The sequence below is a fragment of the Leopardus geoffroyi genome, chromosome C1 (genome assembly GCF_018350155.1).
Source record: "Leopardus geoffroyi isolate Oge1 chromosome C1, O.geoffroyi_Oge1_pat1.0, whole genome shotgun sequence".
NCBI classification, from domain to species: domain Eukaryota; kingdom Metazoa; phylum Chordata; class Mammalia; order Carnivora; family Felidae; genus Leopardus; species Leopardus geoffroyi.
In genome coordinates, this window is record NC_059328.1 from 122,533,980 (window position 1) to 122,549,273 (window position 15,294).

The 15,294-nt window shown below is 37.5% G+C and overlaps 1 protein-coding gene and 1 pseudogene across 3 annotated transcripts in view; both read right to left on the minus strand.

Moving 5' to 3' along the window:
* DPP10 (dipeptidyl peptidase like 10) overlaps window positions 1-15,294 on the minus strand; it is a 1,361,034-nt gene that overhangs the window by 559,105 nt on the left and 786,635 nt on the right. The gene's annotated exons all lie outside the window — the stretch shown is intronic.
* Window positions 8,993-9,148, minus strand: LOC123600085 (annotated as a pseudogene).

Consider the following 15,294-nt stretch of genomic DNA (forward strand, 5'->3'; position numbering starts at 1 on the left):
AATTTGGTTTGCTAGTATTTTGCTGACAATTTTTACATCTATCTTCATCAAGATATTGGCCTGGAGCTTTCTTTTCTTGTAGTGTCCTTATTTGGCTCCTATATCAGGTTATGCTACCCTTATAAAATGAGGTTAGGAGTGTTTCCTCCTCTTTAAATTTTGGAAGAGTTTGAAAATGATTGAGGTTAATTTTCTTTAAATGTTTGGTAGAATGTACCAGTAAAACTATCTGGTCCTGAGTTTTTCTTTGTTGGGAGGTTTTTGATTACTAATTCAATCTCCTTACTAACAGTTTGTTCAAAATTTCTAGTTAAGACTCAGTCTTGGGAGATTGTGTGTTTGGGACCTTATCCATTTCTTTTAGGTGATCCAATTTGTTGGTGTACAATTGTTCATGGTAGTCTCTTATGATCCTTTGTATTTCTGTGGTATCATTTGTAACGTCTCCTCTTTCATTTCCAATTTGAGTCACCTTTTTTTTCTTTGTTACTGTTGCTAACAATTTGTCAAATTTGTTATTTACAAAAATCAGGAATTCATTTTGTTGATCTTTACTATTGTTTTCTGATCTAATTTCACCTATTCCTACTTTGATGTTTGTTTCTTTTTCTTCCATCTGCTAACTTTGAGCCACTTTGTTCATCTATTTTTATTTCCTTGAGGTGTAAAACTAGATTGTTTGTTCATTATCTGTTTTCTTAGTTTAGGTGGTTATGTAACATGCCCCTTTTATGTAAACGTCCCTCTTAGCACTGTGTTTGCTGCATCCCATTAGTTCGGTATATTATTTTTCTATTTTCATTGCTTGAAGATATACTTTAATTTCCTACTTAATTTCTTCCTTGACCTATTGGTTGTTCAGTAGGGTACTGTTTAATTCCACATATTTGTGAATTTTCTAGTGTCGTCCTGTTACTGATTTCTTGCATCAGACCATTGTGGTTGGAAAAGATACTTGGTATGATTTCAATATTCTTACATTTGCTAAGGCTTGTTTTGTGATCTTACATACTATGTATCTAGAGAATGTTCCATGTATGCTTGGGAAGAATGTGCATTATGCTGCTATTGGGTAGAATATTCTGTATATGTCTGTTAGGTCCATTTGATCTAATTAGAGTTCAAATCCATTATTTTCTTATTGATTTTGTGACCACATGATCTATTGTTGAAAATGGGGTATTGAAATTCCCCACTATTTTGTCTTGTTGTCTATTTCTCCTTTCAGATCTGTTAGCATGTGCTTAACAGTTTTAGGTCCTCCAATATTAGGTGCATATATATTTACAGTTGTGTTATCCTCTTGACATATTGATCTGTTTATAATTCTATAATAACCTTTTTGTCCCCTGTTACAGTCTACTTTTAAGTTTATAGCAACTTCAGTTTGATTGTGTACAAACTCTAAACTTTTACTGCCTTCCCCACATTTAAAATTTTTTATGTCAGTATTTCCTTTTTTATTGTCTATCCATTACCAAGTCACTGTAGCTATAATTATTTTACTACTCTTGTCTTTTTAATATTTATATGAGAGTTAAGTAACCAACACATCACCATTTATAATATTGGAATATTATGAATCTGTCTATATGCTTACCTTTACCAGTGTGTTGTGTGTGTGTGTATGTATGTATTTTTTTCCTTTGACTGGATGATTTCAAATGACCTATCTTCTAGTTCACTGTTTTTGTCCCCCCCTTGGTTAAAAATTGCTGTTGAAGCTCTCTGGGTTTTTTTTTTTTTTCAGTTCAATCATTGTATTCTTTAACTTTGGGATCTCCATTTTCCTTTTTTAATGCTTCCTATTATTTCACTGAACTTCTAATTTTATTTATGAATTGTTTTTATAATATCATTTAGTTATCATTATGGATTATAGTTCACTAACTTTAAGAGAATTACTATGAATTCTTTGTCAGACAGTTCATAGATTTCCATTTCTTTAGGACAAGAAGTCATTGGAGTTTTATTAGTTTTCTTTTCTTTTTCTTTCTTCCTTCCTAAGTAGGCTCCATGCCCAACGTGAGGCTTGAACTCACAACCCTGAGATCAAGAGTCACATGATCTACAAACTGAGCCCATCAGAAGCCCCTTTGTTTCCTTTGTTGGTATTTATTCCTTGATTATTCATGATCCTTGTGTCCTTGGGTTGTTGTCTATGCATTTGTTAAAGTAGGCACCTCTTCAGTCTTTACACAGTGGCTTCAAGAGGTAAAGCCCTCCATTAGTCAGTCCACCCAGAGATTTGAGGTGAGCCATCTGGTGGCATCCATGGGTGGGCTTTCGCTAAAGTTATTGTCTGGATAGGCCTGGTGCATGGGTACATGATGGGGGTCTGGGTTCATTGGACAGGCCTGGCACCTAAGTCTGTGGTAATGGGCCTATTATCTATGTGTGCATGGGTAAATCTAGATCTTGAATCCAGAGAAGCTATCTATATACCAAGGACCACTCAGATGGACCTAACATCTGGGCATGCACAGGCCATTCTAGTACCAGGACGGGTCAGGAGCCTAATTTTCTAAGAGCCTTGTGGAAGCTGGGACAATGGAGACCAGTCTAACACAAGTGCAATCCTAAAGCCTGGGTTATGGAATAAGCCTGTAAACTGAGAACTGGGTGACTAACCTGAAGGTTGGGTCTATAGGGGTCTGGCACAGTGGCAGGCTGGGAGCCTGTGTCTGTGGGAGCCAGAATGTAGGGCCATGGAGAATGCAGGGTCTGGTCCTGTGGAGGGCCAGGAGCCTATATCTGAGGGAGTCAGTAAAATCCAGGACCATAAGGCCTGGCCTATTGTTGGAGAATGCCTGGAGTTTGGGGCTGCAGTAGTTGCTGTAACACTGATTCTGGCCAGGAACCTAAGTCCATGGGACTGATTGCAAGCCTGTGGTTACCGCCTACAGCTATGGGAGCTGAAAGGCCATGAGATGTACCAGGATTGGATTTACCCCAGGAGGAGTCTGATGCTGGCTGGGGCTGCTGGAGCTAGTTGGTACCTGGCTGGGCAAGGGATCTGGGTTTGCGGAATCCTACCAAGAGCCTACCAAGATGTCTTAAAAGCTGTTAGAGGCCATGCAAGGTACCTGCGGCCACAAGAGCTGGCAGACACCTGGGTGAGCCTAGAACCTACGTTTGGAACAGCCCATAGGGAAACACCTAAGGCATCTGTAGTTGACCTAGTGCTTGTGCAGGCTGGCTCTGTGGTTTGCAGTGAAGCTGGACACTTATTTCACTCTCCTTTTCCCACAGGGAAGGTGTCTCTCTCCACGATGGGTAGCCAGGTTTGGGAGAGAGGTAATGGAGGGCAATGTGAATCTATTTTTCCTGCCTTCCTCACTGAAGCTTTTCTTATTTCTGTGCTTCACATAGGTGCTATATTCTCTTAGCTGGTATTTTTAGCTCTTATGAAGGTGTTTTTATGTGTGGATAGTGTTCAAATAAATGTTCTGGGGAGCGGGGTGGGGGCAAACACTAGAAATAGCACTGCTGTCATTTTGCAGACATCACTCCCTACTTTTTTTGTTTTTTTTTTTTTGTTTGTTTGTTTGTTTTCTCTCTTTTATGCTTTTCCACTTCTATGAGCCCTCATAGATATTTGTTGAAGAAACTTAGAGCTAAGATTTGGGATATTCTGAGTTCAAATAAAAGCTTTCTAATAAAATTATATAAAAATCACTTTTTTCCCACAGAGACAATGGAGACAGTTTAAAAAGGTGGCAGAAAAGCAAGATGTGTGTATATCTGTGAGATATGGTATTTAGGGAAATAAGGTGCTGTGTTTAGCAGTGACAGCCTCAATCTCAATATGCCTTAAAATGGTCATTAATAAAATTAGGCCAATCACACCTACTTTTCAAAACTTTTCTTAGAGAAAGCTGTAGAGCTTTTCTTAGTGAAGCTGTTGGAAATGAGGGAAAAGTGTTTGAAGTGGTTTTGCGTTTCAATCAAGATAAAGGAGCAGATACAAGTACTTCATTTCCCAAAGTACACAGACCTGCCCTGGGTAGCTTCCACTGTTGCTATTATTTCTAACTGTATTTTTTTTTTTGCAGTAACCACAGTTGCATACCCCTCCAAAGCCACAAGAGAAGAAAGCCATGAAATACTTTTCTGGACCAGATCTCTGACCCTATCTCAGTCTCACTCTCTTGCTACTGCTGCCATAAAGAAGTCCCAGCTTGTGGAAGCTTCTCTAATAGCACACAGAACTTTCACAATTTGGACATACAGAATGTTGGCATTTCACTGGTGTTGAATACTTATTTACCCATAGAAACCATATTTGAAATAGCAAGCTACTACCCTTCATTAATATAATCACAGAAGTTTTGAGAGAGGACTTTGCTAGCCAATATGGGAATGAGATACCTCATAGCACGTTTGCCGAAGTCAAGCCTTTCTTAGTTGCCAGTAACTACCAAATACAGTTTTGGAAAATAAACTGTTATTAGGTTGGCATTCATAGCAGTTTTTTTTTCCTGGAAATTTCTCTAAGACCCTAAGAAGAGTGAATATAAATATTCTGAGAGCTGTGATTATCATCACCCTACCCCATGGACTCATAGTTGTCTCTACTGTTCATACTGTTTGATTCCCTATTCTGTACATTCCCCACAGATACATCTCCATTCCATTTTTCTCCCTTCCCTCTAGACCTTTCTGCTCACAGATCTTGTATGTAGTCCAAGAGTCCAAACTCTTGTACGAGTTTCTCTCCTCAACACAAACTTTAAATTTTAACCTGTCACAAAAAGGAAGATCTGTGTCTCAGTTAAGATTTATGGTAGATAAGCTGTGCAGCAAATTCACTTATTTAAAGTGAAAAGTCTGTCTCACTAGAGTTGGACATTATATATCTATTTTACAAAAGAATTAAACAACGCACACTGCCTGCAAAATCAGACCTTGCCAGGAAGGTGCCTAAGAAAAAGATCTGGATCATGGGATATATTCTAACATGAGGACAATGAGCAGAGAGTGAACAGGAAGAAAAAAAATCTAGTGGCTTTGGGAAATACTTAAATACTGAATTCAAAGGTCAAAAGACTATCCTTCTGTTATTCTTTCAACGTTTGATCAGCTAGTGAACATACTTCTTTACTGTCTGGTAACTCACCCGTTGCAAAAATTCAATAAATACAAGATAATCATAGTAATACACAACAGCTATAATCACTATCATTCAGGACTGCTTTATCATTTTTATGAAGCTATTCATTCACCACAGCACCCTTCCTGACCCCAGAGATTTACTGTTCCTCTCCTGGAACCAGATTGACCTTTTTCATGTCAACTAGGCACTTCTTAAGGAAAAAAAGTAAAGTTCCTTTTCTTTGATGATTTGTCCATGGACCTGAATTCTCCTTCTTCTGTAAAGCTTGTTTAAAAAAAAAAAATGTGTAACTCAAAAGTTGTGCAGTAACTTCTTTCTAAACTCTCAGATCATATCATATAACAACTTGGCTTAAAAACACCAACAAGGGGCGCCTGGGTGGCTCAGTCAGTTGAGCCACTGACTTCGGCTCAGGTCATCATCTCGCAGTCTGTGAGTTTGAGCCCCGTTGTCAGGCTCTGTGCTGACAGCTCAGAGCCCGGAGCCTGCTTCAGATTCTGTGTCTCCCTCTCTCTCTGCCCCTCCCCTGCTCATGCTCTGTTTCTCTCTTTGTCAAAAATAAATAAACATTAAAAAAAATTTAAAAAAAAAACAACAAAATTTTTAAGATACTTTTTAGTGTGGCAGGCAATGATTTGACATCAGACTTCACTTTCAACCTCATTTGTCTTAACTTCTCTTTTAAAGCAGCTTACTTACTGAAAATAAGCCACATTTTGCATGTTCGCTGCTCACTGGCTACTATTACTTTAAGAAGTTTTCTCTTCTTGGAATGCACCATATTTCCCCCTAGATTTTTAAATGCTACCTATTATTGAGGTCCAGCTAAAACATCATTATTTACAGAGCTTTTTCTGATCACTTCATATAGACCTAATCAGTTTGAACCCCCCTGATCATTCACTTCTTTTCTTTTTTCTTTTTAAGTTTATTTACTCTGACAGAGCATGCACGCATGAGCAGAGGAGAGGCAGAGGGAGAAGTAGAGAGAGAATCCTAAGCAGGCTCTGTGCTCTCAGTTCAACGTGGGGCTTGATCTCACAAACTGTGAGATCATGACCTGAGCCCAAATTAAGAGTCAGATGGTTACTACTGAGTAAATGGGTGCTCCCCGTTCACTTCTTTTAATATTTCATTTTTTTCTTAATATTTATTTTTGAGAGAGAGAGAGAGAGAGAGAAGGAGCATGTGAGCGTGCAAGCAGGTAGGGGCAAAAAGAGAGAGAGAGAGAATCCCAAACGGGTCTCCTCACTGTCAGTGCAGAGCCCCATGCAGGGCTCGAACTCACAAACAGTGAGGTCATGACCTGAACCAAAGTCAGACACTTAACCGACTGATCCACTCAGGCGCTCCATGCTTATTACTTCTTACAATGTATTTTATATCAAAACATTACTTAAATAGGAAAGACACACTGTGAGATTCATCTGTATCACTACAGTGCCATTGTACCTGGAAACACTAATTAAAAATATATATATACACCTCCATGCTCATCGCAGCATTATTTCCAATCGTCAAGACATGGAAACAACCCAAATGTCCATCAATGAATAAAGAAAATGTGGCAAAGATATATACAGTGGAATATTACTCAGCCATAGAAAAAGAGTGAAATCTTGCCATTTGTGACATAATGGATTGACTGTAAGGGCATTATATGGAATGAGTAAGTCAGACAGAAAACTATGAATCCTGTATGAGTTCACTCGTAGGATTAAAACAAAACAAAACAAAACAAAACAAAAGCAAAAACCAAGCTCACGTGTACAGAGAACAGACTGGTGGTTGTCTGAGGTGGGGTATGGGTAAAAGAGGCAAAGGAGATTAAAAGGCACAAATTTCCCTGTTATAAAATGAATGTCATGGGATGTGATATGATATACAGAATGGTGACTTTAATTAATAATCCTGTATTTACTGTATTGCATATTTAAAACTAGCTAGGAGAGTAGATCTTAAAAGTTCTCATCACAAGAAAAAAATTGTAAACTCTGTGGCAAGACATGTTAACGGGACTTACTGTTGTAATCATTTTGCAACATATACAAATATCGAATTGTTATTTGCCTGCAATTAATACAATGTTATGTCAATTACACTGTAACAAAAACAAAAAGAAATAAAGAGAAACTAATATTGGTGCAAAATTCAGTTTTAAAACCTTATAAGATACATCTGAAATATAAAAAAAAGTTTTTAGTATTTTTTTAATGTTTTATTTTTATTTCTGAGAGAGAGAGAGAGAGAGAGAGAGAGAGCGCGTGCGCACAAGTGGGGGAGGAGCAGAGAGAGGGAGACACAGAATTCCAAGCAGGCTCCAGGCTCTGAGCTGTCAGCACAGAGCCCGATGATGGGCTCAAACTCAGGAACTGCGAAATCACGACCTGAGCCAAAGTCAGATGCTTAACTGACTGAGCCATCCAGGTGCTCCTCATTAAGAAACTTTTAAAACTGTCATGAGAATCATTCCATTATTCCTATTATGACTGAGTTTTACAAGAGAAAAAACTTACCATGTATTAATAGGGCAAGTATTCCTATTTCATCACAGAACTTTTAGAACTCTGTGAAATAAAATCTGAAAGCAGAGGTAAAGAGAGAGGGTCTTGTGATACAGATGGGAGGAAATAGCATATACAGATGATACTGAAAGACATAGGTTTGAACTGCATGGAACCACTTATGCATGGACTTTGTTTCATTAAATATAGACATAGCACTGTAAATGTATTTTTCTATTCCTTATAATTTTGTTATTAACAATTTCTTTTCTCTAGCTGCCTTTACTGTAAGAATCCCGTATATGATTCATAAACATACAAAATATGGTTAATTAACTGATTATGTTATTGATAAGGCTACCCGTCAATAGTACGCTATTAGTAGGTAAATTTTTGCCAAGTTGAAAGTTATGCTCAGATTTTCAACTGTGCAGAGGTCAGTGCCCCAAACCCTATTGTTCAAAGATCAACTTGCTATAAAATCTATGCTAATACTTTATTTTAATCCCACTAAAATGTATTCAGAATTGTCACAACGAAAGGTTTAAATACACAGCTATGCAAGATTTTGTATTTATCACTCCAGCTTTTAAATACAATGCATTCTCTCTCACACTATCATTTTACAAGTTGTTCACAACTATTACTTTGAATCATTAAGAAATATTTATACCACCAGGCCAAACAATTTACCACATACAAAATTGTTTTAATTATGTAAGCTATTTGTTATGGATTTAAATTCTAACTTCTCCATTGCAATTCCTTTTTTTTTTAACGTTTATTTATTTTTGAGACAGAGAGAGACAGAGCATGAACAGGGGAGGGGCAGAGAGACAGGGGGACACAGAATCTGAAACAGGCTCCAGGCTCTGAGCTGTCAGCACAGAGCCCGATGCGGGGCTCTAACTCTCGGACCGTGAGATCGTGACCTGAGCCTAAGTCGGACGCTCAACCGACTGAGCCACCCAGGCTCCCTCCATTGCAATTCTTATAATGCTAGACACATTCTTTTAAAGTTTATTTATTTATTTGTTTACTTATTGAGAGACAGAGAGAGAGAGAGACAGAGAGACAGAGAGAATGCAAGCAGGGGAGGGGTAGAGACAGAGGGAGAGAGAGAGAATCCAAAGCAGGCTCCTAATTGTCAGTGCTGAATCCAACATAGGGCTCAAACTCATAAACCATGAGATCGTGACCACAGCAGAAACCAAGAGGCAGACACTTAACCAACTGAGCCACCTAGGCACCCCCAGAAACACTTTTTCTTTTTTTTTTTCCAGAAACATTTTTATATTACTTTCATATTGGCAAAAAAAAAAAAAATTGCTATCAATATGGCTTTATAGCAATTGTGGAAGTGATTTTAAAAGACCTGTGTATCATATCGGACATTCATATATATAACTAATATAGTTATTTACATATTGATAGATTGACAAGGCTTTATTTTCAGTTTTGATACTATTAGCAATAATCACGCCTCAGATAAACCTCATTTGCTACGATATTGCCACTGCGCAAAGCTTCAGTTCTGATACTAAAGCACATAAAAATAAATTCACAGAATTATTTTTTAATATCAAATGGGCTTTTAATCTATTTATTGTATGGCATTTAGTTTCTTACTTCAAAATGCCACTTTCGATAGATTAGTAAGTAGCCAATACATTAAAGACTTGAATCTTAAAATATTTTCTTAAAACTAATTTTGAATTTCAAAATAATAAGACAGATACTATAAGTAGTAAACCAAACTCGAGTATTATCTCGATCCATAGATTATCCACTTTAGCCAACACATTTAACTACTTTTTGCACAAATCCTCATCCAGCCAAGCATAGCTATTGTTCGAAAACACCACCTAATATTTATCTTACTGCCCACAAGCATTCTCTGGTGACTACGAGGAGAGAAGTAGGTAAAGATAAAAATAAGAAGGGAAAAAAGAAGAGAGGTCAACATTTGAGCTAATAGACTTTTTGATATAAATTTGGATAAATCAAACACTTGATGGTGGCATGGGTTATGGCCTTTTAACTTATGTATATTGTTTTCCATAGCTGCCATTAACTAAGTCAAAGATTATGATGAGATTTTTCACTCATCTTCTGTTATCAAAATGTAACTCTTTACCAGGTGACCAGTTTTATAGTTTCTGTTACTATAGCACATATAAAAAATATATATAATTACATGAAAATCTGAGGAAATAAAAATATATTTTTTGCTAAACCTTACTTTTGTTTTTTTTATGTTGTTTTGTTTTAACCTAAGCATAGTTTTATTTTCAGACTTTAACAGAACTACCAGGCTTTGTAAGTTTAGTCACTAAGATGTTCTATCACTAGGATTAATGTGTGTGATGGATCTTATACCAAAACTGGTACTAAAAATAGGATGCTGCCACAATTATAATAGAAATAGTTGTCACCTGCTTAGCAATAAGGCATTCTGGTGCCAAGAAACTAATCCTAAAGGCTGTCAAGATGATTTTCCATATATTACTAAGGCAAAACATTGGTAAAAACTCTTACCTGCAGTAAATTGGAAGTCAAAATATATGCCCAGTAGTTAGTACAACACAAAAAAACATTATGTACATACACACACACTCTCATATGTGTATGCATGCATATATATATGAACATACGTATGTATATATGTATTATAATTTATGTGAAAAACAGTAAGTCCATGTGAAGCTATAGAAACGTCACCAAATACCATTAAGGATTTACATAATAAATATTAATAATAATTTTCTATTAAATATTGTCCCTTCAAGTTTGTCTTACGTGTCTTCCTTTCTTTTAACTGTTTAAAATTATACATCCGTGTGTTGTCTACCTCATAGTAGTCCCTGGGATGGTAATAACAGTCACTGAGCCTCATAATTTCAAAGGAATCTCTCGTGAATATATTAAAATTTTTATGACAACTTTAGGACCAGAACTTCCCTGCTTTCAAGATAAAATCTGAGGCACAGAAGGATTAGCTGATCTGATGGAAGTCGAACAATTAACAGATAGATGAAATGTAAGTCAGGACAGTCCTATTCCAAAATATCAAGTGTTCCTATACAATAGGAAACCAAATAAGTCTAATGAAAAGTCAGTGAAGCTGGAAGTGGCTTGGCTGATGGCAGAAGGCTAGCTTGGATATACCTTTCATTACGGTGCCAGGACTACAGAATTCACAGGACAAACATCACCAGTGCTGATGGGGAGGAGAGGGAGCTCAATGAGCTCTTGCTGATTCACTGCTAATCACAATATCTAAGAACATATTTATGAGTAAGTGTATTACTATTTCATATCAATAATCTGCACAAAGCAAGATTCTGAGGATGTCAGATGAGGTGGGTTGTGTTCTTTCAAGAAAAAGAAAAAAGACAGTGGAAATTTGCAGCTACCAAGGATAATCAAAATATTAAAATCTAGCAAAATGTTTAAACATGCAGTTCATAAAAAGTCTTGGAGATACTAGAAAAACTGCTCATTTTAGCTCATTTACTATGAAAAGTTGTTACTATCATTATGTTCTCTGTTGTATCATAATAAGCTTTAAAGATAGAGAAGCAATCTGGTATTTAGCTCAGGATTTTCTAGTTATTAGCTATATTACCGAAGGTTAAATTGTAGTTATTTTGGCTCTATTCATACATAAGATTTTTGTGAAAATTGCATTTGAGTGCATAGGGAGTAGCCAGTAAAGACCTTAACTTCACAGTAGGAAGGCAGGAAAGTTTTATTATTATTGTGGTGGCTGTGGGACATCTCAGTCGGTTAAGCATCAGACTCCTGATTTCAGGTCAGGTCATGAACTCAGGGTTCGTGAGTTGGAACTCCATGCTGGGCTCTGTGCTGACAGTGTGGAGCCTGTTTGGGATTCTCTGTCTCCCCACCCCCCCACCTCTCTGCCCCTCCCTCACTCATTCACTATCTCTTTCTTTAAAAAATACATAACTGAACTTAAAAAAATTATTGTGGTGGTTGTTGCTAGATGCTATACATTAAGGGGTTGCGAGGGAAACAATGAGATTTTTATTTTGAACTCAAGTTGTTCAAGTCAAATCCTAAAATCGAGAATATAGATGTAATGAGCTTTCCTAAAATTCTTAACTCCTTGTAACACTAAGATGTTACTGTTGTTTTTGTTAATAGGGAAAGCCAACTTAATCTACCTTCCACGACAAAGGATATCCAATGAGTTGACCAGCTTATTCTGCATAACACCTAATAAGTGCCTGATGCAAATCAACCTATCTCTTACAGATTCAAGTTAAAAATTCAAAACTTCCTTTTCAATCATCAGAGTAGAAGAGTCATTGGATGGGAGAAGGCCAGAATGGCACAATGGTTTCAATTTTGATGTCACTCACAACTGATTGCTGATGGGTGGCTTAAGTGCTGTTTGTGAAGGATTCCACTGGAAAGACTGCTATGATCTGATAGTAAAGTCTGCCGTAGAAATGAGAGCAAATGAGAGCCCCTGACACTTGCTTAGGGAGTTGTTACTAATACAAACAGGTTGCCTGGAAATAAGAGGACCAGGGAAATCACTTGGTTGAAGGATTAGCTGATCCTCTTCATTATTCATCTTCCTCTTTATTATTACTAAACAACTACAATATTCTGACCAGATGTCTGAAAAGGTATCTACTATTAACTAGCAAAGGGCACCTGCACATTAGCACACGCCCAGAGGATATTCTCGAGAACGTGGGTTGAAAGCTCTACCAGCATGTTAGATCAGTAAGAAACTTCTCGAATCTTTTTAATTGTATTTGTAAAAAAATGATAATATTTATCTCAAAATACTGTTTTGAGGATTTAACAAGAATGTTTAGCATCATGTCAGGCAAATACACTTGATAGACCTTTACAACTGTCATCACGGACACTGACAGAGAACTTTGAGAGTGTGTGTGTGTAAAAGGGGGAATGCATATAGGTTTTGTTTTGGTTGTTTTTTTCGTGTACTCCTTTGCCAAGAGTAAAGCTTTAATTTTAGTTTTGAGATAAGGAATGATAGTTGGCACTTAGCAATTTAAACAATTCACTGAGAAACTGCCCATGAGACCAAACCAAGCACTGACAAAGCCATCCCACAAAATGTACTTCTTGGGGTCACAGCATTACATTTCAACTTTAGGATAAACTGGGGCACTCAGAAACTGGCATCCTATCCTTGGCTTTGAAATAATCAAATAAGGCAACTTGATGTTAAAATGGAATTGCAATGCTTTAAATGAGTCTGTACCAGACAGTATCCCTCCATCTCTGGATTCTTGCTTTTGCAAACTGGAAACCAGAGACCCACACCCCAATAACTCAAATGATAAATACTTAAAAATGATTGAAGCAAAGTCTTTATTACTATTTTTCCTGTCCAGATCATTATGTCTACTCTCCTTCACTCTTGGTATCCAGAGGGTTTTATGTGCCCCTGAGAACCATTTTCCAGCCCATATTATTCTTACAAAGAGAAGTCTGTTTTCTGAACTTCCCCTTGCACAGGGATTTTCTGGAGCAATTTGCCTTTCCCTGTGGATATCTGAGAGGTCACACTGAGAATAAAATTAGCAAGTATACAATAAAAGCTAACAAAAAAAAAAAAAAAGAAGAAAGTTAGAAAGAAAAACCTAAGCATTTTCATGTTAAATGAGAGAGAGGTAGAGAAAGGCTAATAGAGTTTAAAGATCATGTTCTCATCCCAGAGAAAGCATAAATCTACCCTTCAAGGCAATACGGAGATGCCAGTTTAAACTTCAGAGCAAGAGCTGACTTTTATGTCAAGGTCATATTTCCAGGATGAGCAACTTCTAGAATCAAGAAAGCCCTGGCAGAAATAAAAAGACTACTAAAAGACAAGGGTGCATGAGTGAGTTCGTGTACTGTCTAGGGTCTGAGAAAGATCTGAAACAGTGCTTACTCTGTACGAGGAAGAGTGGGTAATTTATTCATTTATATGTTTCAAAAATAGTTCCAGAGTATACATTATTGTCACATTCAGGGAAAACAATAAAATTGTATTAATAAACATAAGTACACATACACACACCCAGCCACCCACCAATCAAAGTGGCCACGATGAGCACATGCCATGACACCCCACTGCTCTTTTCCTTGCTCTAAATGTTCCCCAGTAGTGCAGGGATCACAGCAGAGAAAACTACTGCAGATTAAGATTCTAAAATTTTCAGGGCAAATTTTAGAAAGGTCCAGCTGTTGATCTGAGAATCCATTGTATCAGGGAGAGAAAGGCCAACATGTTAATTAGTCTTTACCTTCTATAGCCTTGTTTTATAAGCTGTGGAACTTGATCCATTCAAAGGTTATCTAATCAGGTTAGTGGGTCATGAAATAAATGTCTGGAAAACTGATAGGAATGAATGAACTGATAGGAATGAATGAAAACTGATAGAAACCAAAATTATAGTGCAGGGTATGTAGTACAGAAAAGTATTAGTTTTTTATTATTTATTTATTTTGAGAGAGAGATAGAGAGAGAGAGAGAACTTGTGCACAAGGGTGCATGCATGTGGAGGAGGGGCAGAGAGAGAGGGAGAGAGAGAGAATCTCAAGCAGGCTCCACACTGTCAGCTCAGAGTCCTACACAGGGCTCCATCTCACAAACTGTGAGATCACGGCCTGAGCTGTAATCAAGAATTGTAGGCTTAGCTGACTGAGACACTCAGGCCCCCTAGGAAAGTATTAGGTTTTAAAAAAATTATTTCAGAGGTCTGTGTGCATAGAAGACAGGGATAGAGGCAGATAATTTAATTATGATGCATAATGCATTTCCTACTTTGGCCCAGAGATAAAAATGATAAATACTGATCTGGATAATAAAGCTGAGGAATGACTGAATTTGGAAAAAAAAAAAAACAGCCATTTCTCCAACTCCATCCCATCACTAGAATTCAACCCTTGCTTTAAGGTTGAAGTAACATGAAAGCATTTCCCCCACTCCTTTCACTAAACTTCTTGCTGATTTGTGGATTACCTTACATCTCATGTCTGAAATTTTGTTTCAAAGCCACCTGTTACCGTTGTGGCAGGAGAAGGGTCAAGAGAGAGACAGAAGAACAAAGACAGGGTATATGTGTGTGGGGTAGAGAAAAGGAGAGCCTGTGTTCCCACATATCCCTGTGTGGAAAGATATATGAGTTTTGCCTGAGTCAGAGGATGCTATAGAAGTTACGTGGAGATTAGGATCCTATGCACACCCACAAGAGGGTTGCAAACTAGGGAAAGGTTCCCATCTGTGACAGGCTCTGCTGGGACTTGCTCTTGGCAGAAACAGAGTCTCTATGCCAGGAAACCCTAGAGGGGATGCCCAAAGTCTCTAAGAGCTATCAAATGTACTGTCAGAGGGAACTCACATTGAAATGTTCCCTATAAAATAGAACACCAGAAGGGAAAGTAGGGAACAGAGGAAGCGGGTGGGGAAATAACAGACTTCGGCAACCCAAAAGATGCCTATGCAGTCAGGTCTAGCCTGTACTGGGTTGGAAGGGACAGAACTAAGAATCATATTCAGGGCTGTATCTTTAGATGACGTCCTAGAACCAGGTCTTAAAAAAATGAGATTCTTTATATAACAAAATGTGCCTGAAATATGGAATCAGACCATTTTCTTTCAGAAAGCACAGTGGAAGCAGTTAC